This window comes from Leptodactylus fuscus, chromosome 11 (genome assembly GCF_031893055.1).
Source record: "Leptodactylus fuscus isolate aLepFus1 chromosome 11, aLepFus1.hap2, whole genome shotgun sequence".
Classification (NCBI taxonomy): domain Eukaryota; kingdom Metazoa; phylum Chordata; class Amphibia; order Anura; family Leptodactylidae; genus Leptodactylus; species Leptodactylus fuscus.
In genome coordinates this window covers 64,282,340-64,300,276 of record NC_134275.1, presented here as the reverse complement: position 1 = coordinate 64,300,276, position 17,937 = coordinate 64,282,340, and the positions used below count along the sequence as shown (strand labels likewise).

At 49.3% G+C, this 17,937-nt stretch overlaps 38 non-coding genes across 38 annotated transcripts; 19 read left to right on the top strand and 19 right to left on the bottom strand.

Moving 5' to 3' along the window:
• Positions 1-570: 570 nt before the first annotated feature.
• On the top strand, positions 571-643 carry TRNAR-UCG (transfer RNA arginine (anticodon UCG)). The gene has a single exon. It is a non-coding gene; the product is annotated as a tRNA-Arg (tRNA).
• Positions 644-767: 124 nt separating this feature from the next.
• On the bottom strand, positions 768-877 carry TRNAL-CAA (transfer RNA leucine (anticodon CAA)). The gene is made up of 2 exons: positions 840-877; positions 768-813 (listed from the first exon to the last, which is right to left on the bottom strand). It is a non-coding gene; the product is annotated as a tRNA-Leu (tRNA).
• Positions 878-1,487: 610 nt separating this feature from the next.
• TRNAR-UCG (transfer RNA arginine (anticodon UCG)) lies at positions 1,488-1,560 on the top strand. Its single transcript has one exon. It is a non-coding gene; the product is annotated as a tRNA-Arg (tRNA).
• A 124-nt stretch (positions 1,561-1,684) lies between these two features.
• On the bottom strand, positions 1,685-1,794 carry TRNAL-CAA (transfer RNA leucine (anticodon CAA)). The gene is made up of 2 exons: positions 1,757-1,794; positions 1,685-1,730 (listed from the first exon to the last, which is right to left on the bottom strand). It is a non-coding gene; the product is annotated as a tRNA-Leu (tRNA).
• Positions 1,795-2,404: 610 nt separating this feature from the next.
• On the top strand, positions 2,405-2,477 carry TRNAR-UCG (transfer RNA arginine (anticodon UCG)). The gene has a single exon. It is a non-coding gene; the product is annotated as a tRNA-Arg (tRNA).
• Positions 2,478-2,601: 124 nt separating this feature from the next.
• Positions 2,602-2,711, bottom strand: TRNAL-CAA (transfer RNA leucine (anticodon CAA)). The gene is made up of 2 exons: positions 2,674-2,711; positions 2,602-2,647 (listed from the first exon to the last, which is right to left on the bottom strand). It is a non-coding gene; the product is annotated as a tRNA-Leu (tRNA).
• Positions 2,712-3,321: 610 nt separating this feature from the next.
• TRNAR-UCG (transfer RNA arginine (anticodon UCG)) lies at positions 3,322-3,394 on the top strand. The gene has a single exon. It is a non-coding gene; the product is annotated as a tRNA-Arg (tRNA).
• Positions 3,395-3,518: 124 nt separating this feature from the next.
• On the bottom strand, positions 3,519-3,628 carry TRNAL-CAA (transfer RNA leucine (anticodon CAA)). Its single transcript has 2 exons — positions 3,591-3,628; positions 3,519-3,564 (listed from the first exon to the last, which is right to left on the bottom strand). It is a non-coding gene; the product is annotated as a tRNA-Leu (tRNA).
• A 610-nt stretch (positions 3,629-4,238) lies between these two features.
• Positions 4,239-4,311, top strand: TRNAR-UCG (transfer RNA arginine (anticodon UCG)). Its single transcript has one exon. It is a non-coding gene; the product is annotated as a tRNA-Arg (tRNA).
• Positions 4,312-4,435: 124 nt separating this feature from the next.
• TRNAL-CAA (transfer RNA leucine (anticodon CAA)) lies at positions 4,436-4,545 on the bottom strand. The gene is made up of 2 exons: positions 4,508-4,545; positions 4,436-4,481 (listed from the first exon to the last, which is right to left on the bottom strand). It is a non-coding gene; the product is annotated as a tRNA-Leu (tRNA).
• Positions 4,546-5,155: 610 nt separating this feature from the next.
• On the top strand, positions 5,156-5,228 carry TRNAR-UCG (transfer RNA arginine (anticodon UCG)). The gene has a single exon. It is a non-coding gene; the product is annotated as a tRNA-Arg (tRNA).
• Positions 5,229-5,352: 124 nt separating this feature from the next.
• On the bottom strand, positions 5,353-5,462 carry TRNAL-CAA (transfer RNA leucine (anticodon CAA)). The gene is made up of 2 exons: positions 5,425-5,462; positions 5,353-5,398 (listed from the first exon to the last, which is right to left on the bottom strand). It is a non-coding gene; the product is annotated as a tRNA-Leu (tRNA).
• Positions 5,463-6,072: 610 nt separating this feature from the next.
• TRNAR-UCG (transfer RNA arginine (anticodon UCG)) lies at positions 6,073-6,145 on the top strand. Its single transcript has one exon. It is a non-coding gene; the product is annotated as a tRNA-Arg (tRNA).
• A 124-nt stretch (positions 6,146-6,269) lies between these two features.
• On the bottom strand, positions 6,270-6,379 carry TRNAL-CAA (transfer RNA leucine (anticodon CAA)). Its single transcript has 2 exons — positions 6,342-6,379; positions 6,270-6,315 (listed from the first exon to the last, which is right to left on the bottom strand). It is a non-coding gene; the product is annotated as a tRNA-Leu (tRNA).
• Positions 6,380-6,989: 610 nt separating this feature from the next.
• Positions 6,990-7,062, top strand: TRNAR-UCG (transfer RNA arginine (anticodon UCG)). The gene has a single exon. It is a non-coding gene; the product is annotated as a tRNA-Arg (tRNA).
• A 124-nt stretch (positions 7,063-7,186) lies between these two features.
• On the bottom strand, positions 7,187-7,296 carry TRNAL-CAA (transfer RNA leucine (anticodon CAA)). The gene is made up of 2 exons: positions 7,259-7,296; positions 7,187-7,232 (listed from the first exon to the last, which is right to left on the bottom strand). It is a non-coding gene; the product is annotated as a tRNA-Leu (tRNA).
• A 610-nt stretch (positions 7,297-7,906) lies between these two features.
• Positions 7,907-7,979, top strand: TRNAR-UCG (transfer RNA arginine (anticodon UCG)). Its single transcript has one exon. It is a non-coding gene; the product is annotated as a tRNA-Arg (tRNA).
• A 124-nt stretch (positions 7,980-8,103) lies between these two features.
• TRNAL-CAA (transfer RNA leucine (anticodon CAA)) lies at positions 8,104-8,213 on the bottom strand. The gene is made up of 2 exons: positions 8,176-8,213; positions 8,104-8,149 (listed from the first exon to the last, which is right to left on the bottom strand). It is a non-coding gene; the product is annotated as a tRNA-Leu (tRNA).
• Positions 8,214-8,823: 610 nt separating this feature from the next.
• Positions 8,824-8,896, top strand: TRNAR-UCG (transfer RNA arginine (anticodon UCG)). Its single transcript has one exon. It is a non-coding gene; the product is annotated as a tRNA-Arg (tRNA).
• A 124-nt stretch (positions 8,897-9,020) lies between these two features.
• On the bottom strand, positions 9,021-9,130 carry TRNAL-CAA (transfer RNA leucine (anticodon CAA)). The gene is made up of 2 exons: positions 9,093-9,130; positions 9,021-9,066 (listed from the first exon to the last, which is right to left on the bottom strand). It is a non-coding gene; the product is annotated as a tRNA-Leu (tRNA).
• A 610-nt stretch (positions 9,131-9,740) lies between these two features.
• On the top strand, positions 9,741-9,813 carry TRNAR-UCU (transfer RNA arginine (anticodon UCU)). The gene has a single exon. It is a non-coding gene; the product is annotated as a tRNA-Arg (tRNA).
• A 124-nt stretch (positions 9,814-9,937) lies between these two features.
• On the bottom strand, positions 9,938-10,047 carry TRNAL-CAA (transfer RNA leucine (anticodon CAA)). The gene is made up of 2 exons: positions 10,010-10,047; positions 9,938-9,983 (listed from the first exon to the last, which is right to left on the bottom strand). It is a non-coding gene; the product is annotated as a tRNA-Leu (tRNA).
• A 610-nt stretch (positions 10,048-10,657) lies between these two features.
• Positions 10,658-10,730, top strand: TRNAR-UCG (transfer RNA arginine (anticodon UCG)). Its single transcript has one exon. It is a non-coding gene; the product is annotated as a tRNA-Arg (tRNA).
• A 124-nt stretch (positions 10,731-10,854) lies between these two features.
• TRNAL-CAA (transfer RNA leucine (anticodon CAA)) lies at positions 10,855-10,964 on the bottom strand. The gene is made up of 2 exons: positions 10,927-10,964; positions 10,855-10,900 (listed from the first exon to the last, which is right to left on the bottom strand). It is a non-coding gene; the product is annotated as a tRNA-Leu (tRNA).
• Positions 10,965-11,574: 610 nt separating this feature from the next.
• TRNAR-UCG (transfer RNA arginine (anticodon UCG)) lies at positions 11,575-11,647 on the top strand. The gene has a single exon. It is a non-coding gene; the product is annotated as a tRNA-Arg (tRNA).
• A 124-nt stretch (positions 11,648-11,771) lies between these two features.
• TRNAL-CAA (transfer RNA leucine (anticodon CAA)) lies at positions 11,772-11,881 on the bottom strand. Its single transcript has 2 exons — positions 11,844-11,881; positions 11,772-11,817 (listed from the first exon to the last, which is right to left on the bottom strand). It is a non-coding gene; the product is annotated as a tRNA-Leu (tRNA).
• Positions 11,882-12,491: 610 nt separating this feature from the next.
• Positions 12,492-12,564, top strand: TRNAR-UCG (transfer RNA arginine (anticodon UCG)). Its single transcript has one exon. It is a non-coding gene; the product is annotated as a tRNA-Arg (tRNA).
• A 124-nt stretch (positions 12,565-12,688) lies between these two features.
• TRNAL-CAA (transfer RNA leucine (anticodon CAA)) lies at positions 12,689-12,798 on the bottom strand. Its single transcript has 2 exons — positions 12,761-12,798; positions 12,689-12,734 (listed from the first exon to the last, which is right to left on the bottom strand). It is a non-coding gene; the product is annotated as a tRNA-Leu (tRNA).
• A 610-nt stretch (positions 12,799-13,408) lies between these two features.
• TRNAR-UCG (transfer RNA arginine (anticodon UCG)) lies at positions 13,409-13,481 on the top strand. Its single transcript has one exon. It is a non-coding gene; the product is annotated as a tRNA-Arg (tRNA).
• A 124-nt stretch (positions 13,482-13,605) lies between these two features.
• Positions 13,606-13,715, bottom strand: TRNAL-CAA (transfer RNA leucine (anticodon CAA)). The gene is made up of 2 exons: positions 13,678-13,715; positions 13,606-13,651 (listed from the first exon to the last, which is right to left on the bottom strand). It is a non-coding gene; the product is annotated as a tRNA-Leu (tRNA).
• A 610-nt stretch (positions 13,716-14,325) lies between these two features.
• On the top strand, positions 14,326-14,398 carry TRNAR-UCG (transfer RNA arginine (anticodon UCG)). Its single transcript has one exon. It is a non-coding gene; the product is annotated as a tRNA-Arg (tRNA).
• Positions 14,399-14,522: 124 nt separating this feature from the next.
• TRNAL-CAA (transfer RNA leucine (anticodon CAA)) lies at positions 14,523-14,632 on the bottom strand. Its single transcript has 2 exons — positions 14,595-14,632; positions 14,523-14,568 (listed from the first exon to the last, which is right to left on the bottom strand). It is a non-coding gene; the product is annotated as a tRNA-Leu (tRNA).
• Positions 14,633-15,242: 610 nt separating this feature from the next.
• Positions 15,243-15,315, top strand: TRNAR-UCG (transfer RNA arginine (anticodon UCG)). The gene has a single exon. It is a non-coding gene; the product is annotated as a tRNA-Arg (tRNA).
• A 124-nt stretch (positions 15,316-15,439) lies between these two features.
• On the bottom strand, positions 15,440-15,549 carry TRNAL-CAA (transfer RNA leucine (anticodon CAA)). Its single transcript has 2 exons — positions 15,512-15,549; positions 15,440-15,485 (listed from the first exon to the last, which is right to left on the bottom strand). It is a non-coding gene; the product is annotated as a tRNA-Leu (tRNA).
• A 610-nt stretch (positions 15,550-16,159) lies between these two features.
• On the top strand, positions 16,160-16,232 carry TRNAR-UCG (transfer RNA arginine (anticodon UCG)). The gene has a single exon. It is a non-coding gene; the product is annotated as a tRNA-Arg (tRNA).
• Positions 16,233-16,356: 124 nt separating this feature from the next.
• Positions 16,357-16,466, bottom strand: TRNAL-CAA (transfer RNA leucine (anticodon CAA)). The gene is made up of 2 exons: positions 16,429-16,466; positions 16,357-16,402 (listed from the first exon to the last, which is right to left on the bottom strand). It is a non-coding gene; the product is annotated as a tRNA-Leu (tRNA).
• Positions 16,467-17,076: 610 nt separating this feature from the next.
• TRNAR-UCG (transfer RNA arginine (anticodon UCG)) lies at positions 17,077-17,149 on the top strand. Its single transcript has one exon. It is a non-coding gene; the product is annotated as a tRNA-Arg (tRNA).
• A 124-nt stretch (positions 17,150-17,273) lies between these two features.
• Positions 17,274-17,383, bottom strand: TRNAL-CAA (transfer RNA leucine (anticodon CAA)). The gene is made up of 2 exons: positions 17,346-17,383; positions 17,274-17,319 (listed from the first exon to the last, which is right to left on the bottom strand). It is a non-coding gene; the product is annotated as a tRNA-Leu (tRNA).
• Positions 17,384-17,937: the final 554 nt, after the last annotated feature.

The window sequence follows — 17,937 nt, the reverse complement described above, 5'->3', positions numbered from 1 at the left end:
GTTAAAGGGAGTCTCTGACCCAAACCCAGCATATCAACCCAGCCCGGAAGATAGATAGGTTAGGGTCACCTGAATCAAACAGTGTGTTCCCCTTGTGAAGCGGTGCCTCTGTTGCGGAGATATGGCTGTTTATGTCAATAGGCAAAGGAGCTCTTTGGAGCAACGAGAGCGTTGCCGTTCCTCCAAAGAGGTAAGCCGCAAAGCTCTCGTTGCTCCAAAGAGCTCCTTTGCATATTGACAAAACCGGCGATATGTCGGCACTGGAGGCACCGATTCACAAGAGACCAAAAACACCCCCTAAGATTCAGGGCACCCTAATCTATCTAGCTTCCTGGCTGGAATTGATATGCTGGGTTCTGGGAGCAGACTCCCTCTAAGCTATTCTGGGTATTCCTTCTTCAACATGTTAGAAAAGGTCAAACCTATTGGTTATCGTAAGAAGATGGAGAATGGTTATATATTTATTCATTTGTCATAAACAAGAAAACGTGTTTTGCCATTGACTTTGGTTCAAGCAAAAGATTTCGTATTGCGCGGCCTCCTCATTTCGACGGGAAGGAAACTGCCCTAGACCGCGTGGCCTAATGGATAAGGCGTCTGACTTCGGATCAGAAGATTGAGGGTTCGAGTCCCTTCGTGGTCGCGGCCGGGCTGGATGCTAGAGGTCGAGAGCCCTCTTTTACCTGCTGCTAAACTCGGTTAGCACGATAGGTCACGTTTCAAGGAAAGCGACAGCCACGTAAGAGTTTCCAAGGTCAAAAGCTAACTGTCAGAAGTGGGATTTGAACCCACGCCTCCATTCGGAGACCAGAACACCCAACTTTGGTGAAGAAGTTACTCTTGAGTCTGGCGCCTTAGACCACTCGGCCATCCTGACAAAGCTCTCTCGCTCCCGCCTCCAATGCCTTTCCCACTCGGTTAAAGGGAGTCTCTGACCCAAACCCAGCATATCAACCCAGCCCGGAAGATAGATAGGTTAGGGTCACCTGAATCAAACAGTGTGTTCCCCTTGTGAAGCGGTGCCTCTGTTGCGGAGATATGGCTGTTTATGTCAATAGGCAAAGGAGCTCTTTGGAGCAACGAGAGCGTTGCCGTTCCTCCAAAGAGGTAAGCCGCAAAGCTCTCGTTGCTCCAAAGAGCTCCTTTGCATATTGACAAAACCGGCGATATGTCGGCAGTGGAGGCACCGATTCACAAGAGACCAAAAACACCCCCTAAGATTCAGGGCACCCTAATCTATCTAGCTTCCTGGCTGGAATTGATATGCTGGGTTCTGGGAGCAGACTCCCTCTAAGCTATTCTGGGTATTCCTTCTTCAACATGTTAGAAAAGGTCAAACCTATTGGTTATCGTAAGAAGATGGAGAATGGTTATATATTTATTCATTTGTCATAAACAAGAAAACGTGTTTTGCCATTGACTTTGGTTCAAGCAAAAGATTTCGTATTGCGCGGCCTCCTCATTTCGACGGGAAGGAAGCTGCCCTAGACCGCGTGGCCTAATGGATAAGGCGTCTGACTTCGGATCAGAAGATTGAGGGTTCGAGTCCCTTCGTGGTCGCGGCCGGGCTGGATGCTAGAGGTCGAGAGCCCTCTTTTACCTGCTGCTAAACTCGGTTAGCACGATAGGTCACGTTTCAAGGCAAGCGACAGCCACGTAAGAGTTTCCAAGGTCAAAAGCTAACTGTCAGAAGTGGGATTTGAACCCACGCCTCCATTCGGAGACCAGAACACCCAACTTTGGTGAAGAAGTTACTCTTGAGTCTGGCGCCTTAGACCACTCGGCCATCCTGACAAAGCTCTCTCGCTCCCGCCTCCAATGCCTTTCCCACTCGGTTAAAGGGAGTCTCTGACCCAAACCCAGCATATCAACCCAGCCCGGAAGATAGATAGGTTAGGGTCACCTGAATCAAACAGTGTGTTCCCCTTGTGAAGCGGTGCCTCTGTTGCGGAGATATGGCTGTTTATGTCAATAGGCAAAGGAGCTCTTTGGAGCAACGAGAGCGTTGCCGTTCCTCCAAAGAGGTAAGCCGCAAAGCTCTCGTTGCTCCAAAGAGCTCCTTTGCATATTGACAAAACCGGCGATATGTCGGCAGTGGAGGCACCGATTCACAAGAGACCAAAAACACCCCCTAAGATTCAGGGCACCCTAATCTATCTAGCTTCCTGGCTGGAATTGATATGCTGGGTTCTGGGAGCAGACTCCCTCTAAGCTATTCTGGGTATTCCTTCTTCAACATGTTAGAAAAGGTCAAACCTATTGGTTATCGTAAGAAGATGGAGAATGGTTATATATTTATTCATTTGTCATAAACAAGAAAACGTGTTTTGCCATTGACTTTGGTTCAAGCAAAAGATTTCGTATTGCGCGGCCTCCTCATTTCGACGGGAAGGAAGCTGCCCTAGACCGCGTGGCCTAATGGATAAGGCGTCTGACTTCGGATCAGAAGATTGAGGGGTCGAGTCCCTTCGTGGTCGCGGCCGGGCTGGATGCTAGAGGTCGAGAGCCCTCTTTTACCTGCTGCTAAACTCGGTTAGCACGATAGGTCACGTTTCAAGGCAAGCGACAGCCACGTAAGAGTTTCCAAGGTCAAAAGCTAACTGTCAGAAGTGGGATTTGAACCCACGCCTCCATTCGGAGACCAGAACACCCAACTTTGGTGAAGAAGTTACTCTTGAGTCTGGCGCCTTAGACCACTCGGCCATCCTGACAAAGCTCTCTCGCTCCCGCCTCCAATGCCTTTCCCACTCGGTTAAAGGGAGTCTCTGACCCAAACCCAGCATATCAACCCAGCCCGGAAGATAGATAGGTTAGGGTCACCTGAATCAAACAGTGTGTTCCCCTTGTGAAGCGGTGCCTCTGTTGCGGAGATATGGCTGTTTATGTCAATAGGCAAAGGAGCTCTTTGGAGCAACGAGAGCGTTGCCGTTCCTCCAAAGAGGTAAGCCGCAAAGCTCTCGTTGCTCCAAAGAGCTCCTTTGCATATCGACAAAACCGGCGATATGTCGGCAGTGGAGGCACCGATTCACAAGAGACCAAAAACACCCCCTAAGATTCAGGGCACCCTAATCTATCTAGCTTCCTGGCTGGAATTGATATGCTGGGTTCTGGGAGCAGACTCCCTCTAAGCTATTCTGGGTATTCCTTCTTCAACATGTTAGAAAAGGTCAAACCTATTGGTTATCGTAAGAAGATGGAGAATGGTTATATATTTATTCATTTGTCATAAACAAGAAAACGTGTTTTGCCATTGACTTTGGTTCAAGCAAAAGATTTCGTATTGCGCGGCCTCCTCATTTCGACGGGAAGGAAGCTGCCCTAGACCGCGTGGCCTAATGGATAAGGCGTCTGACTTCGGATCAGAAGATTGAGGGTTCGAGTTCCTTCGTGGTCGCGGCCGGGCTGGATGCTAGAGGTCGAGAGCCCTCTTTTACCTGCTGCTAAACTCGGTTAGCACGATAGGTCACGTTTCAAGGCAAGCGACAGCCACGTAAGAGTTTCCAAGGTCAAAAGCTAACTGTCAGAAGTGGGATTTGAACCCACGCCTCCATTCGGAGACCAGAACACCCAACTTTGGTGAAGAAGTTACTCTTGAGTCTGGCGCCTTAGACCACTCGGCCATCCTGACAAAGCTCTCTCGCTCCTGCCTCCAATGCCTTTCCCACTCGGTTAAAGGGAGTCTCTGACCCAAACCCAGCATATCAACCCAGCCCGGAAGATAGATAGGTTAGGGTCACCTGAATCAAACAGTGTGTTCCCCTTGTGAAGCGGTGCCTCTGTTGCGGAGATATGGCTGTTTATGTCAATAGGCAAAGGAGCTCTTTGGAGCAACGAGAGCGTTGCCGTTCCTCCAAAGAGGTAAGCCGCAAAGCTCTCGTTGCTCCAAAGAGCTCCTTTGCATATTGACAAAACCGGCGATATGTCGGCAGTGGAGGCACCGATTCACAAGAGACCAAAAACACCCCCTAAGATTCAGGGCACCCTAATCTATCTAGCTTCCTGGCTGGAATTGATATGCTGGGTTCTGGGAGCAGACTCCCTCTAAGCTATTCTGGGTATTCCTTCTTCAACATGTTAGAAAAGGTCAAACCTATTGGTTATCGTAAGAAGATGGAGAATGGTTATATATTTATTCATTTGTCATAAACAAGAAAACGTGTTTTGCCATTGACTTTGGTTCAAGCAAAAGATTTCGTATTGCGCGGCCTCCTCATTTCGACGGGAAGGAAGCTGCCCTAGACCGCGCGGCCTAATGGATAAGGCGTCTGACTTCGGATCAGAAGATTGAGGGTTCGAGTCCCTTCGTGGTCGCGGCCGGGCTGGATGCTAGAGGTCGAGAGCCCTCTTTTACCTGCTGCTAAACTCGGTTAGCACGATAGGTCACGTTTCAAGGCAAGCGACAGCCACGTAAGAGTTTCCAAGGTCAAAAGCTAACTGTCAGAAGTGGGATTTGAACCCACGCCTCCATTCGGAGACCAGAACACCCAACTTCGGTGAAGAAGTTACTCTTGAGTCTGGCGCCTTAGACCACTCGGCCATCCTGACAAAGCTCTCTCGCTCCCGCCTCCAATGCCTTTCCCACTCGGTTAAAGGGAGTCTCTGACCCAAACCCAGCATATCAACCCAGCCCGGAAGATAGATAGGTTAGGGTCACCTGAATCAAACAGTGTGTTCCCCTTGTGAAGCGGTGCCTCTGTTGCGGAGATATGGCTGTTTATGTCAATAGGCAAAGGAGCTCTTTGGAGCAACGAGAGCGTTGCCGTTCCTCCAAAGAGGTAAGCCGCAAAGCTCTCGTTGCTCCAAAGAGCTCCTTTGCATATTGACAAAACCGGCGATATGTCGGCAGTGGAGGCACCGATTCACAAGAGACCAAAAACACCCCCTAAGATTCAGGGCACCCTAATCTATCTAGCTTCCTGGCTGGAATTGATATGCTGGGTTCTGGGAGCAGACTCCCTCTAAGCTATTCTGGGTATTCCTTCTTCAACATGTTAGAAAAGGTCAAACCTATTGGTTATCGTAAGAAGATGGAGAGTGGTTATATATTTATTCATTTGTCATAAACAAGAAAACGTGTTTTGCCATTGACTTTGGTTCAAGCAAAAGATTTCGTATTGCGCGGCCTCCTCATTTCGACGGGAAGGAAGCTGCCCTAGACCGCGTGGCCTAATGGATAAGGCGTCTGACTTCGGATCAGAAGATTGAGGGTTCGAGTCCCTTCGTGGTCGCGGCCGGGCTGGATGCTAGAGGTCGAGAGCCCTCTTTTACCTGCTGCTAAACTCGGTTAGCACGATAGGTCACGTTTCAAGGCAAGCGACAGCCACGTAAGAGTTTCCAAGGTCAAAAGCTAACTGTCAGAAGTGGGATTTGAGCACACGCCTCCATTCGGAGACCAGAACACCCAACTTTGGTGAAGAAGTTACTCTTGAGTCTGGCGCCTTAGACCACTCGGCCATCCTGACAAAGCTCTCTCGCTCCCGCCTCCAATGCCTTTCCCACTCGGTTAAAGGGAGTCTCTGACCCAAACCCAGCATATCAACCCAGCCCGGAAGATAGATAGGTTAGGGTCACCTGAATCAAACAGTGTGTTCCCCTTGTGAATCGGTGCCTCTGTTGCGGAGATATGGCTGTTTATGTCAATAGGCAAAGGAGCTCTTTGGAGCAACGAGAGCGTTGCCGTTCCTCCAAAGAGGTAAGCCGCAAAGCTCTCGTTGCTCCAAAGAGCTCCTTTGCATATTGACAAAACCGGCGATATGTCGGCAGTGGAGGCACCGATTCACAAGAGACCAAAAACACCCCCTAAGATTCAGGGCACCCTAATCTATCTAGCTTCCTGGCTGGAATTGATATGCTGGGTTCTGGGAGCAGACTCCCTCTAAGCTATTCTGGGTATTCCTTCTTCAACATGTTAGAAAAGGTCAAACCTATTGGTTATCGTAAGAAGATGGAGAATGGTTATATATTTATTCATTTGTCATAAACAAGAAAACGTGTTTTGCCATTGACTTTGGTTCAAGCAAAAGATTTCGTATTGCGCGGCCTCCTCATTTCGACGGGAAGGAAGCTGCCCTAGACCGCGTGGCCTAATGGATAAGGCGTCTGACTTCGGATCAGAAGATTGAGGGTTCGAGTCCCTTCGTGGTCGCGGCCGGGCTGGATGCTAGAGGTCGAGAGCCCTCTTTTACCTGCTGCTAAACTCGGTTAGCACGATAGGTCACGTTTCAAGGCAAGCGACAGCCACGTAAGAGTTTCCAAGGTCAAAAGCTAACTGTCAGAAGTGGGATTTGAACCCACGCCTCCATTCGGAGACCAGAACACCCAACTTTGGTGAAGAAGTTACTCTTGAGTCTGGCGCCTTAGACCACTCGGCCATCCTGACAAAGCTCTCTCGCTCCCGCCTCCAATGCCTTTCCCACTCGGTTAAAGGGAGTCTCTGACCCAAACCCAGCATATCAACCCAGCCCGGAAGATAGATAGGTTAGGGTCACCTGAATCAAACAGTGTGTTCCCCTTGTGAAGCGGTGCCTCTGTTGCGGAGATATGGCTGTTTATGTCAATAGGCAAAGGAGCTCTTTGGAGCAACGAGAGCGTTGCCGTTCCTCCAAAGAGGTAAGCCGCAAAGCTCTCGTTGCTCCAAAGAGCTCCTTTGCATATTGACAAAACCGGCGATATGTCGGCAGTGGAGGCACCGATTCACAAGAGACCAAAAACACCCCCTAAGATTCAGGGCACCCTAATCTATCTAGCTTCCTGGCTGGAATTGATATGCTGGGTTCTGGGAGCAGACTCCCTCTAAGCTATTCTGGGTATTCCTTCTTCAACATGTTAGAAAAGGTCAAACCTATTGGTTATCGTAAGAAGATGGAGAATGGTTATATATTTATTCATTTGTCATAAACAAGAAAACGTGTTTTGCCATTGACTTTGGTTCAAGCAAAAGATTTCGTATTGCGCGGCCTCCTCATTTCAACGGGAAGGAAGCTGCCCTAGACCGCGTGGCCTAATGGATAAGGCGTTTGACTTCGGATCAGAAGATTGAGGGTTCGAGTCCCTTCGTGGTCGCGGCCGGGCTGGATGCTAGAGGTCGAGAGCCCTCTTTTACCTGCTGCTAAACTCGGTTAGCACGATAGGTCACGTTTCAAGGCAAGCGACAGCCACGTAAGAGTTTCCAAGGTCAAAAGCTAACTGTCAGAAGTGGGATTTGAACCCACGCCTCCATTCGGAGACCAGAACACCCAACTTTGGTGAAGAAGTTACTCTTGAGTCTGGCGCCTTAGACCACTCGGCCATCCTGACAAAGCTCTCTCGCTCCCGCCTCCAATGCCTTTCCCACTCGGTTAAAGGGAGTCTCTGACCCAAACCCAGCATATCAACCCAGCCCGGAAGATAGATAGGTTAGGGTCACCTGAATCAAACAGTGTGTTCCCCTTGTGAAGCGGTGCCTCTGTTGCGGAGATATGGCTGTTTATGTCAATAGGCAAAGGAGCTCTTTGGAGCAACGAGAGCGTTGCCGTTCCTCCAAAGAGGTAAGCCGCAAAGCTCTCGTTGCTCCAAAGAGCTCCTTTGCATATCGACAAAACCGGCGATATGTCGGCAGTGGAGGCACCGATTCACAAGAGACCAAAAACACCCCCTAAGATTCAGGGCACCCTAATCTATCTAGCTTCCCGGCTGGAATTGATATGCTGGGTTCTGGGAGCAGACTCCCTCTAAGCTATTCTGGGTATTCCTTCTTCAACATGTTAGAAAAGGTCAAACCTATTGGTTATCGTAAGAAGATGGAGAATGGTTATATATTTATTCATTTGTCATAAACAAGAAAACGTGTTTTGCCATTGACTTTGGTTCAAGCAAAAGATTTCGTATTGCGCGGCCTCCTCATTTCGACGGGAAGGAAGCTGCCCTAGACCGCGTGGCCTAATGGATAAGGCGTCTGACTTCGGATCAGAAGATTGAGGGTTCGAGTTCCTTCGTGGTCGCGGCCGGGCTGGATGCTAGAGGTCGAGAGCCCTCTTTTACCTGCTGCTAAACTCGGTTAGCACGATAGGTCACGTTTCAAGGCAAGCGACAGCCACGTAAGAGTTTCCAAGGTCAAAAGCTAACTGTCAGAAGTGGGATTTGAACCCACGCCTCCATTCGGAGACCAGAACACCCAACTTTGGTGAAGAAGTTACTCTTGAGTCTGGCGCCTTAGACCACTCGGCCATCCTGACAAAGCTCTCTCGCTCCTGCCTCCAATGCCTTTCCCACTCGGTTAAAGGGAGTCTCTGACCCAAACCCAGCATATCAACCCAGCCCGGAAGATAGATAGGTTAGGGTCACCTGAATCAAACAGTGTGTTCCCCTTGTGAAGCGGTGCCTCTGTTGCGGAGATATGGCTGTTTATGTCAATAGGCAAAGGAGCTCTTTGGAGCAACGAGAGCGTTGCCGTTCCTCCAAAGAGGTAAGCCGCAAAGCTCTCGTTGCTCCAAAGAGCTCCTTTGCATATTGACAAAACCGGCGATATGTCGGCAGTGGAGGCACCGATTCACAAGAGACCAAAAACACCCCCTAAGATTCAGGGCACCCTAATCTATCTAGCTTCCTGGCTGGAATTGATATGCTGGGTTCTGGGAGCAGACTCCCTCTAAGCTATTCTGGGTATTCCTTCTTCAACATGTTAGAAAAGGTCAAACCTATTGGTTATCGTAAGAAGATGGAGAATGGTTATATATTTATTCATTTGTCATAAACAAGAAAACGTGTTTTGCCATTGACTTTGGTTCAAGCAAAAGATTTCGTATTGCGCGGCCTCCTCATTTCGACGGGAAGGAAGCTTCCCTAGACCGCGCGGCCTAATGGATAAGGCGTCTGACTTCGGATCAGAAGATTGAGGGTTCGAGTCCCTTCGTGGTCGCGGCCGGGCTGGATGCTAGAGGTCGAGAGCCCTCTTTTACCTGCTGCTAAACTCGGTTAGCACGATAGGTCACGTTTCAAGGCAAGCGACAGCCACGTAAGAGTTTCCAAGGTCAAAAGCTAACTGTCAGAAGTGGGATTTGAACCCACGCCTCCATTCGGAGACCAGAACACCCAACTTCGGTGAAGAAGTTACTCTTGAGTCTGGCGCCTTAGACCACTCGGCCATCCTGACAAAGCTCTCTCGCTCCCGCCTCCAATGCCTTTCCCACTCGGTTAAAGGGAGTCTCTGACCCAAACCCAGCATATCAACCCAGCCCGGAAGATAGATAGGTTAGGGTCACCTGAATCAAACAGTGTGTTCCCCTTGTGAAGCGGTGCCTCTGTTGCGGAGATATGGCTGTTTATGTCAATAGGCAAAGGAGCTCTTTGGAGCAACGAGAGCGTTGCCGTTCCTCCAAAGAGGTAAGCCGCAAAGCTCTCGTTGCTCCAAAGAGCTCCTTTGCATATTGACAAAACCGGCGATATGTCGGCAGTGGAGGCACCGATTCACAAGAGACCAAAAACACCCCCTAAGATTCAGGGCACCCTAATCTATCTAGCTTCCTGGCTGGAATTGATATGCTGGGTTCTGGGAGCAGACTCCCTCTAAGCTATTCTGGGTATTCCTTCTTCAACATGTTAGAAAAGGTCAAACCTATTGGTTATCGTAAGAAGATGGAGAATGGTTATATATTTATTCATTTGTCATAAACAAGAAAACGTGTTTTGCCATTGACTTTGGTTCAAGCAAAAGATTTCGTATTGCGCGGCCTCCTCATTTCGACGGGAAGGAAGCTTCCCTAGACCGCGTGGCCTAATGGATAAGGCGTCTGACTTCTGATCAGAAGATTGAGGGTTCGAGTCCCTTCGTGGTCGCGGCCGGGCTGGATGCTAGAGGTCGAGAGCCCTCTTTTACCTGCTGCTAAACTCGGTTAGCACGATAGGTCACGTTTCAAGGCAAGCGACAGCCACGTAAGAGTTTCCAAGGTCAAAAGCTAACTGTCAGAAGTGGGATTTGAACCCACGCCTCCATTCGGAGACCAGAACACCCAACTTTGGTGAAGAAGTTACTCTTGAGTCTGGCGCCTTAGACCACTCGGCCATCCTGACAAAGCTCTCTCGCTCCCGCCTCCAATGCCTTTCCCACTCGGTTAAAGGGAGTCTCTGACCCAAACCCAGCATATCAACCCAGCCCGGAAGATAGATAGGTTAGGGTCACCTGAATCAAACAGTGTGTTCCCCTTGTGAAGCGGTGCCTCTGTTGCGGAGATATGGCTGTTTATGTCAATAGGCAAAGGAGCTCTTTGGAGCAACGAGAGCGTTGCCGTTCCTCCAAAGAGGTAAGCCGCAAAGCTCTCGTTGCTCCAAAGAGCTCCTTTGCATATTGACAAAACCGGCGATATGTCGGCAGTGGAGGCACCGATTCACAAGAGACCAAAAACACCCCCTAAGATTCAGGGCACCCTAATCTATCTAGCTTCCTGGCTGGAATTGATATGCTGGGTTCTGGGAGCAGACTCCCTCTAAGCTATTCTGGGTATTCCTTCTTCAACATGTTAGAAAAGGTCAAACCTATTGGTTATCGTAAGAAGATGGAGAGTGGTTATATATTTATTCATTTGTCATAAACAAGAAAACGTGTTTTGCCATTGACTTTGGTTCAAGCAAAAGATTTCGTATTGCGCGGCCTCCTCATTTCGACGGGAAGGAAGCTGCCCTAGACCGCGTGGCCTAATGGATAAGGCGTCTGACTTCGGATCAGAAGATTGAGGGTTCGAGTCCCTTCGTGGTCGCGGCCGGGCTGGATGCTAGAGGTCGAGAGCCCTCTTTTACCTGCTGCTAAACTCGGTTAGCACGATAGGTCACGTTTCAAGGCAAGCGACAGCCACGTAAGAGTTTCCAAGGTCAAAAGCTAACTGTCAGAAGTGGGATTTGAGCACACGCCTCCATTCGGAGACCAGAACACCCAACTTTGGTGAAGAAGTTACTCTTGAGTCTGGCGCCTTAGACCACTCGGCCATCCTGACAAAGCTCTCTCGCTCCCGCCTCCAATGCCTTTCCCACTCGGTTAAAGGGAGTCTCTGACCCAAACCCAGCATATCAACCCAGCCCGGAAGATAGATAGGTTAGGGTCACCTGAATCAAACAGTGTGTTCCCCTTGTGAATCGGTGCCTCTGTTGCGGAGATATGGCTGTTTATGTCAATAGGCAAAGGAGCTCTTTGGAGCAACGAGAGCGTTGCCGTTCCTCCAAAGAGGTAAGCCGCAAAGCTCTCGTTGCTCCAAAGAGCTCCTTTGCATATTGACAAAACCGGCGATATGTCGGCAGTGGAGGCACCGATTCACAAGAGACCAAAAACACCCCCTAAGATTCAGGGCACCCTAATCTATCTAGCTTCCTGGCTGGAATTGATATGCTGGGTTCTGGGAGCAGACTCCCTCTAAGCTATTCTGGGTATTCCTTCTTCAACATGTTAGAAAAGGTCAAACCTATTGGTTATCGTAAGAAGATGGAGAATGGTTATATATTTATTCATTTGTCATAAACAAGAAAACGTGTTTTGCCATTGACTTTGGTTCAAGCAAAAGATTTCGTATTGCGCGGCCTCCTCATTTCGACGGGAAGGAAGCTGCCCTAGACCGCGTGGCCTAATGGATAAGGCGTCTGACTTCGGATCAGAAGATTGAGGGTTCGAGTCCCTTCGTGGTCGCGGCCGGGCTGGATGCTAGAGGTCGAGAGCCCTCTTTTACCTGCTGCTAAACTCGGTTAGCACGATAGGTCACGTTTCAAGGCAAGCGACAGCCACGTAAGAGTTTCCAAGGTCAAAAGCTAACTGTCAGAAGTGGGATTTGAACCCACGCCTCCATTCGGAGACCAGAACACCCAACTTTGGTGAAGAAGTTACTCTTGAGTCTGGCGCCTTAGACCACTCGGCCATCCTGACAAAGCTCTCTCGCACCCGCCTCCAATGCCTTTCCCACTCGGTTAAAGGGAGTCTCTGACCCAAACCCAGCATATCAACCCAGCCCGGAAGATAGATAGGTTAGGGTCACCTGAATCAAACAGTGTGTTCCCCTTGTGAAGCGGTGCCTCTGTTGCGGAGATATGGCTGTTTATGTCAATAGGCAAAGGAGCTCTTTGGAGCAACGAGAGCGTTGCCGTTCCTCCAAAGAGGTAAGCCGCAAAGCTCTCGTTGCTCCAAAGAGCTCCTTTGCATATTGACAATACCGGCGATATGTCGGCAGTGGAGGCACCGATTCACAAGAGACCAAAAACACCCCCTAAGATTCAGGGCACCCTAATCTATCTAGCTTCCTGGCTGGAATTGATATGCTGGGTTCTGGGAGCAGACTCCCTCTAAGCTATTCTGGGTATTCCTTCTTCAACATGTTAGAAAAGGTCAAACCTATTGGTTATCGTAAGAAGATGGAGAATGGTTATATATTTATTCATTTGTCATAAACAAGAAAACGTGTTTTGCCATTGACTTTGGTTCAAGCAAAAGATTTCGTATTGCGCGGCCTCCTCATTTCGACGGGAAGGAAGCTGCCCTAGACCGCGTGGCCTAATGGATAAGGCGTCTGACTTCGGATCAGAAGATTGAGGGTTCGAGTCCCTTCGTGGTCGCGGCGGGGCTGGATGCTAGAGGTCGAGAGCCCTCTTTTACCTGCTGCTAAACTCGGTTAGCACGATAGGTCACGTTTCAAGGCAAGCGACAGCCACGTAAGAGTTTCCAAGGTCAAAAGCTAACTGTCAGAAGTGGGATTTGAACCCACGCCTCCATTCGGAGACCAGAACACCCAACTTTGGTGAAGAAGTTACTCTTGAGTCTGGCGCCTTAGACCACTCGGCCATCCTGACAAAGCTCTCTCACTCCCGCCTCCAATGCCTTTCCCACTCGGTTAAAGGGAGTCTCTGACCCAAACCCAGCATATCAATCCAGCCCGGAAGATAGATAGGTTAGGGTCACCTGAATCAAACAGTGTTTTCCCCTTGTGAATCGGTGCCTCTGTTGCGGAGATATGGCTGTTTATGTCAATAGGCAAAGGAGCTCTTTGGAGCAACGAGAGCGTTGCCGTTCCTCCAAAGAGGTAAGCCGCAAAGCTCTCGTTGCTCCAAAGAGCTCCTTTGCATATTGACAAAACCGGCGATATGTTGGCAGTGGAGGCACCGATTCACAAGAGACCAAAAACACCCCCTAAGATTCAGGGCACCCTAATCTATCTAGCTTCCCGGCTGGAATTGATATGCTGGGTTCTGGGAGCAGACTCCCTCTAAGCTATTCTGGGTATTCCTTCTTCAACATGTTAGAAAAGGTCAAACCTATTGGTTATCGTAAGAAGATGGAGAATGGTTATATATTTATTCATTTGTCATAAACAAGAAAACGTGTTTTGCCATTGACTTTGGTTCAAGCAAAAGATTTCGTATTGCGCGGCCTCCTCATTTCGACGGGAAGGAAGCTGCCCTAGACCGCGTGGCCTAATGGATAAGGCGTCTGACTTCGGATCAGAAGATTGAGGGTTCGAGTCCCTTCGTGGTCGCGGCGGGGCTGGATGCTAGAGGTCGAGAGCCCTCTTTTACCTGCTGCTAAACTCGGTTAGCACGATAGGTCACGTTTCAAGGCAAGCGACAGCCACGTAAGAGTTTCCAAGGTCAAAAGCTAACTGTCAGAAGTGGGATTTGAACCCACGCCTCCATTCGGAGACCAGAACACCCAACTTTGGTGAAGAAGTTACTCTTGAGTCTGGCGCCTTAGACCACTCGGCCATCCTGACAAAGCTCTCTCGCTCCCGCCTCCAATGCCTTTCCCACTCGGTTAAAGGGAGTCTCTGACCCAAACCCAGCATATCAACCCAGCCCGGAAGATAGATAGGTTAGGGTCACCTGAATCAAACAGTGTGTTCCCCTTGTGAAGCGGTGCCTCTGTTGCGGAGATATGGCTGTTTATGTCAATAGGCAAAGGAGCTCTTTGGAGCAACGAGAGCGTTGCCGTTCCTCCAAAGAGGTAAGCCGCAAAGCTCTCGTTGCTCCAAAGAGCTCCTTTGCATATTGACAAAACCGGCGATATGTCGGCAGTGGAGGCACCGATTCACAAGAGACCAAAAACACCCCCTAAGATTCAGGGCACCCTAATCTATCTAGCTTCCTGGCTGGAATTGATATGCTGGGTTCTGGGAGCAGACTCCCTCTAAGCTATTCTGGGTATTCCTTCTTCAACATGTTAGAAAAGGTCAAACCTATTGGTTATCGTAAGAAGATGGAGAATGGTTATATATTTATTCATTTGTCATAAACAAGAAAACGTGTTTTGCCATTGACTTTGGTTCAAGCAAAAGATTTCGTATTGCGCGGCCTCCTCATTTCGACAGGAAGGAAGCTGCCCTAGACCGCGTGGCCTAATGGATAAGGCGTCTGACTTCGGATCAGAAGATTGAGGGTTCGAGTCCCTTCGTGGTCGCGGCCGGGCTGGATGCTAGAGGTCGAGAGCCCTCTTTTACCTGCTGCTAAACTCGGTTAGCACGATAGGTCACGTTTCAAGGCAAGCGACAGCCACGTAAGAGTTTCCAAGGTCAAAAGCTAACTGTCAGAAGTGGGATTTGAACCCACGCCTCCATTCGGAGACCAGAACACCCAACTTTGGTGAAGAAGTTACTCTTGAGTCTGGCGCCTTAGACCACTCGGCCATCCTGACAAAGCTCTCTCGCTCCCGCCTCCAATGCCTTTCCCACTCGGTTAAAGGGAGTCTCTGACCCAAACCCAGCATATCAACCCAGCCCGGAAGATAGATAGGTTAGGGTCACCTGAATCAAACAGTGTGTTCCCCTTGTGAATCGGTGCCTCTGTTGCGGAGATATGGCTGTTTATGTCAATAGGCAAAGGAGCTCTTTGGAGCAACGAGAGCGTTGCCGTTCCTCCAAAGAGGTAAGCCGCAAAGCTCTCGTTGCTCCAAAGAGCTCCTTTGCATATTGACAAAACCGGCGATATGTCGGCAGTGGAGGCACCGATTCACAAGAGACCAAAAACACCCCCTAAGATTCAGGGCACCCTAATCTATCTAGCTTCCTGGCTGGAATTGATATGCTGGGTTCTGGGAGCAGACTCCCTCTAAGCTATTCTGGGTATTCCTTCTTCAACATGTTAGAAAAGGTCAAACCTATTGGTTATCGTAAGAAGATGGAGAATGGTTATATATTTATTCATTTGTCATAAACAAGAAAACGTGTTTTGCCATTGACTTTGGTTCAAGCAAAAGATTTCGTATTGCGCGGCCTCCTCATTTCGACGGGAAGGAAGCTGCCCTAGACCGCGTGGCCTAATGGATAAGGCGTCTGACTTCGGATCAGAAGATTGAGGGTTCGAGTCCCTTCGTGGTCGCGGCCGGGCTGGATGCTAGAGGTCGAGAGCCCTCTTTTACCTGCTGCTAAACTCGGTTAGCACGATAGGTCACGTTTCAAGGAAAGCGACAGCCACGTAAGAGTTTCCAAGGTCAAAAGCTAACTGTCAGAAGTGGGATTTGAACCCACGCCTCCATTCGGAGACCAGAACACCCAACTTTGGTGAAGAAGTTACTCTTGAGTCTGGCGCCTTAGACCACTCGGCCATCCTGACAAAGCTCTCTCGCTCCCGCCTCCAATGCCTTTCCTACTCGGTTAAAGGGAGTCTCTGACCCAAACCCAGCATATCAACCCAGCCCGGAAGATAGATAGGTTAGGGTCACCTGAATCAAACAGTGTGTTCCCCTTGTGAAGCGGTGCCTCTGTTGCGGAGATATGGCTGTTTATGTCAATAGTCAAAGGAGCTCTTTGGAGCAACGAGAGCGTTGCCGTTCCTCCAAAGAGGTAAGCCGCAAAGCTCTCGTTGCTCCAAAGAGCTCCTTTGCATATTGACAAAACCGGCGATATGTCGGCAGTGGAGGCACCGATTCACAAGAGACCAAAAACACCCCCTAAGATTCAGGGCACCCTAATCTATCTAGCTTCCTGGCTGGAATTGATATGCTGGGTTCTGGGAGCAGACTCCCTCTAAGCTATTCTGGGTATTCCTTCTTCAACATGTTAGAAAAGGTCAAACCTATTGGTTATCGTAAGAAGATGGAGAATGGTTATATATTTATTCATTTGTCATAAACAAGAAAACGTGTTTTGCCATTGACTTTGGTTCAAGCAAAAGATTTCGTATTGCGCGGCCTCCTCATTTCGACGGGAAGGAAGCTGCCCTAGACCGCGTGGCCTAATGGATAAGGCGTCTGACTTCGGATCAGAAGATTGAGGGTTCGAGTCCCTTCGTGGTCGCGGCCGGGCTGGATGCTAGAGGTCGAGAGCCCTCTTTTACCTGCTGCTAAACTCGGTTAGCACGATAGGTCACGTTTCAAGGCAAGCGACAGCCACGTAAGAGTTTCCAAGGTCAAAAGCTAACTGTCAGAAGTGGGATTTGAACCCACGCCTCCATTCGGAGACCAGAACACCCAACTTTGGTGAAGAAGTTACTCTTGAGTCTGGCGCCTTAGACCACTCGGCCATCCTGACAAAGCTCTCTCGCTCCCGCCTCCAATGCCTTTCCCACTCGGTTAAAGGGAGTCTCTGACCCAAACCCAGCATATCAACCCAGCCCGGAAGATAGATAGGTTAGGGTCACCTGAATCAAACAGTGTGTTCCCCTTGTGAAGCGGTGCCTCTGTTGCGGAGATATGGCTGTTTATGTCAATAGGCAAAGGAGCTCTTTGGAGCAACGAGAGCGTTGCCGTTCCTCCAAAGAGGTAAGCCGCAAAGCTCTCGTTGCTCCAAAGAGCTCCTTTGCATATTGACAAAACCGGCGATATGTCGGCAGTGGAGGCACCGATTCACAAGAGACCAAAAACACCCCCTAAGATTCAGGGCACCCTAATCTATCTAGCTTCCCGACTGGAATTGATATGCTGGGTTCTGGGAGCAGACTCCCTGTAAGCTATTCTGGGTATTCCTTCTTCAACATGTTAGAAAAGGTCAAACCTATTGGTTATCGTAAGAAGATGGAGAATGGTTATATATTTATTCATTTGTCATAAACAAGAAAACGTGTTTTGCCATTGACTTTGGTTCAAGCAAAAGATTTCGTATTGCGCGGCCTCCTCATTTCGACGGGAAGGAAGCTGCCCTAGACCGCGTGGCCTAATGGATAAGGCGTCTGACTTCGGATCAGAAGATTGAGGGTTCGAGTCCCTTCGTGGTCGCGGCCGGGCTGGATGCTAGAGGTCGAGAGCCCTCTTTTACCTGCTGCTAAACTCGGTTAGCACGATAGGTCACGTTTCAAGGAAAGCGACAGCCACGTAAGAGTTTCCAAGGTCAAAAGCTAACTGTCAGAAGTGGGATTTGAACCCACGCCTCCATTCGGAGACCAGAACACCCAACTTTGGTGAAGAAGTTACTCTTGAGTCTGGCGCCTTAGACCACTCGGCCATCCTGACAAAGCTCTCTCGCTCCCGCCTCCAATGCCTTTCCTACTCGGTTAAAGGGAGTCTCTGACCCAAACCCAGCATATCAACCCAGCCCGGAAGATAGATAGGTTAGGGTCACCTGAATCAAACAGTGTGTTCCCCTTGTGAAGCGGTGCCTCTGTTGCGGAGATATGGCTGTTTATGTCAATAGTCAAAGGAGCTCTTTGGAGCAACGAGAGCGTTGCCGTTCCTCCAAAGAGGTAAGCCGCAAAGCTCTCGTTGCTCCAAAGAGCTCCTTTGCATATTGACAAAACCGGCGATATGTCGGCAGTGGAGGCACCGATTCACAAGAGACCAAAAACACCCCCTAAGATTCAGGGCACCCTAATCTATCTAGCTTCCTGGCTGGAATTGATATGCTGGGTTCTGGGAGCAGACTCCCTCTAAGCTATTCTGGGTATTCCTTCTTCAACATGTTAGAAAAGGTCAAACCTATTGGTTATCGTAAGAAGATGGAGAATGGTTATATATTTATTCATTTGTCATAAACAAGAAAACGTGTTTTGCCATTGACTTTGGTTCAA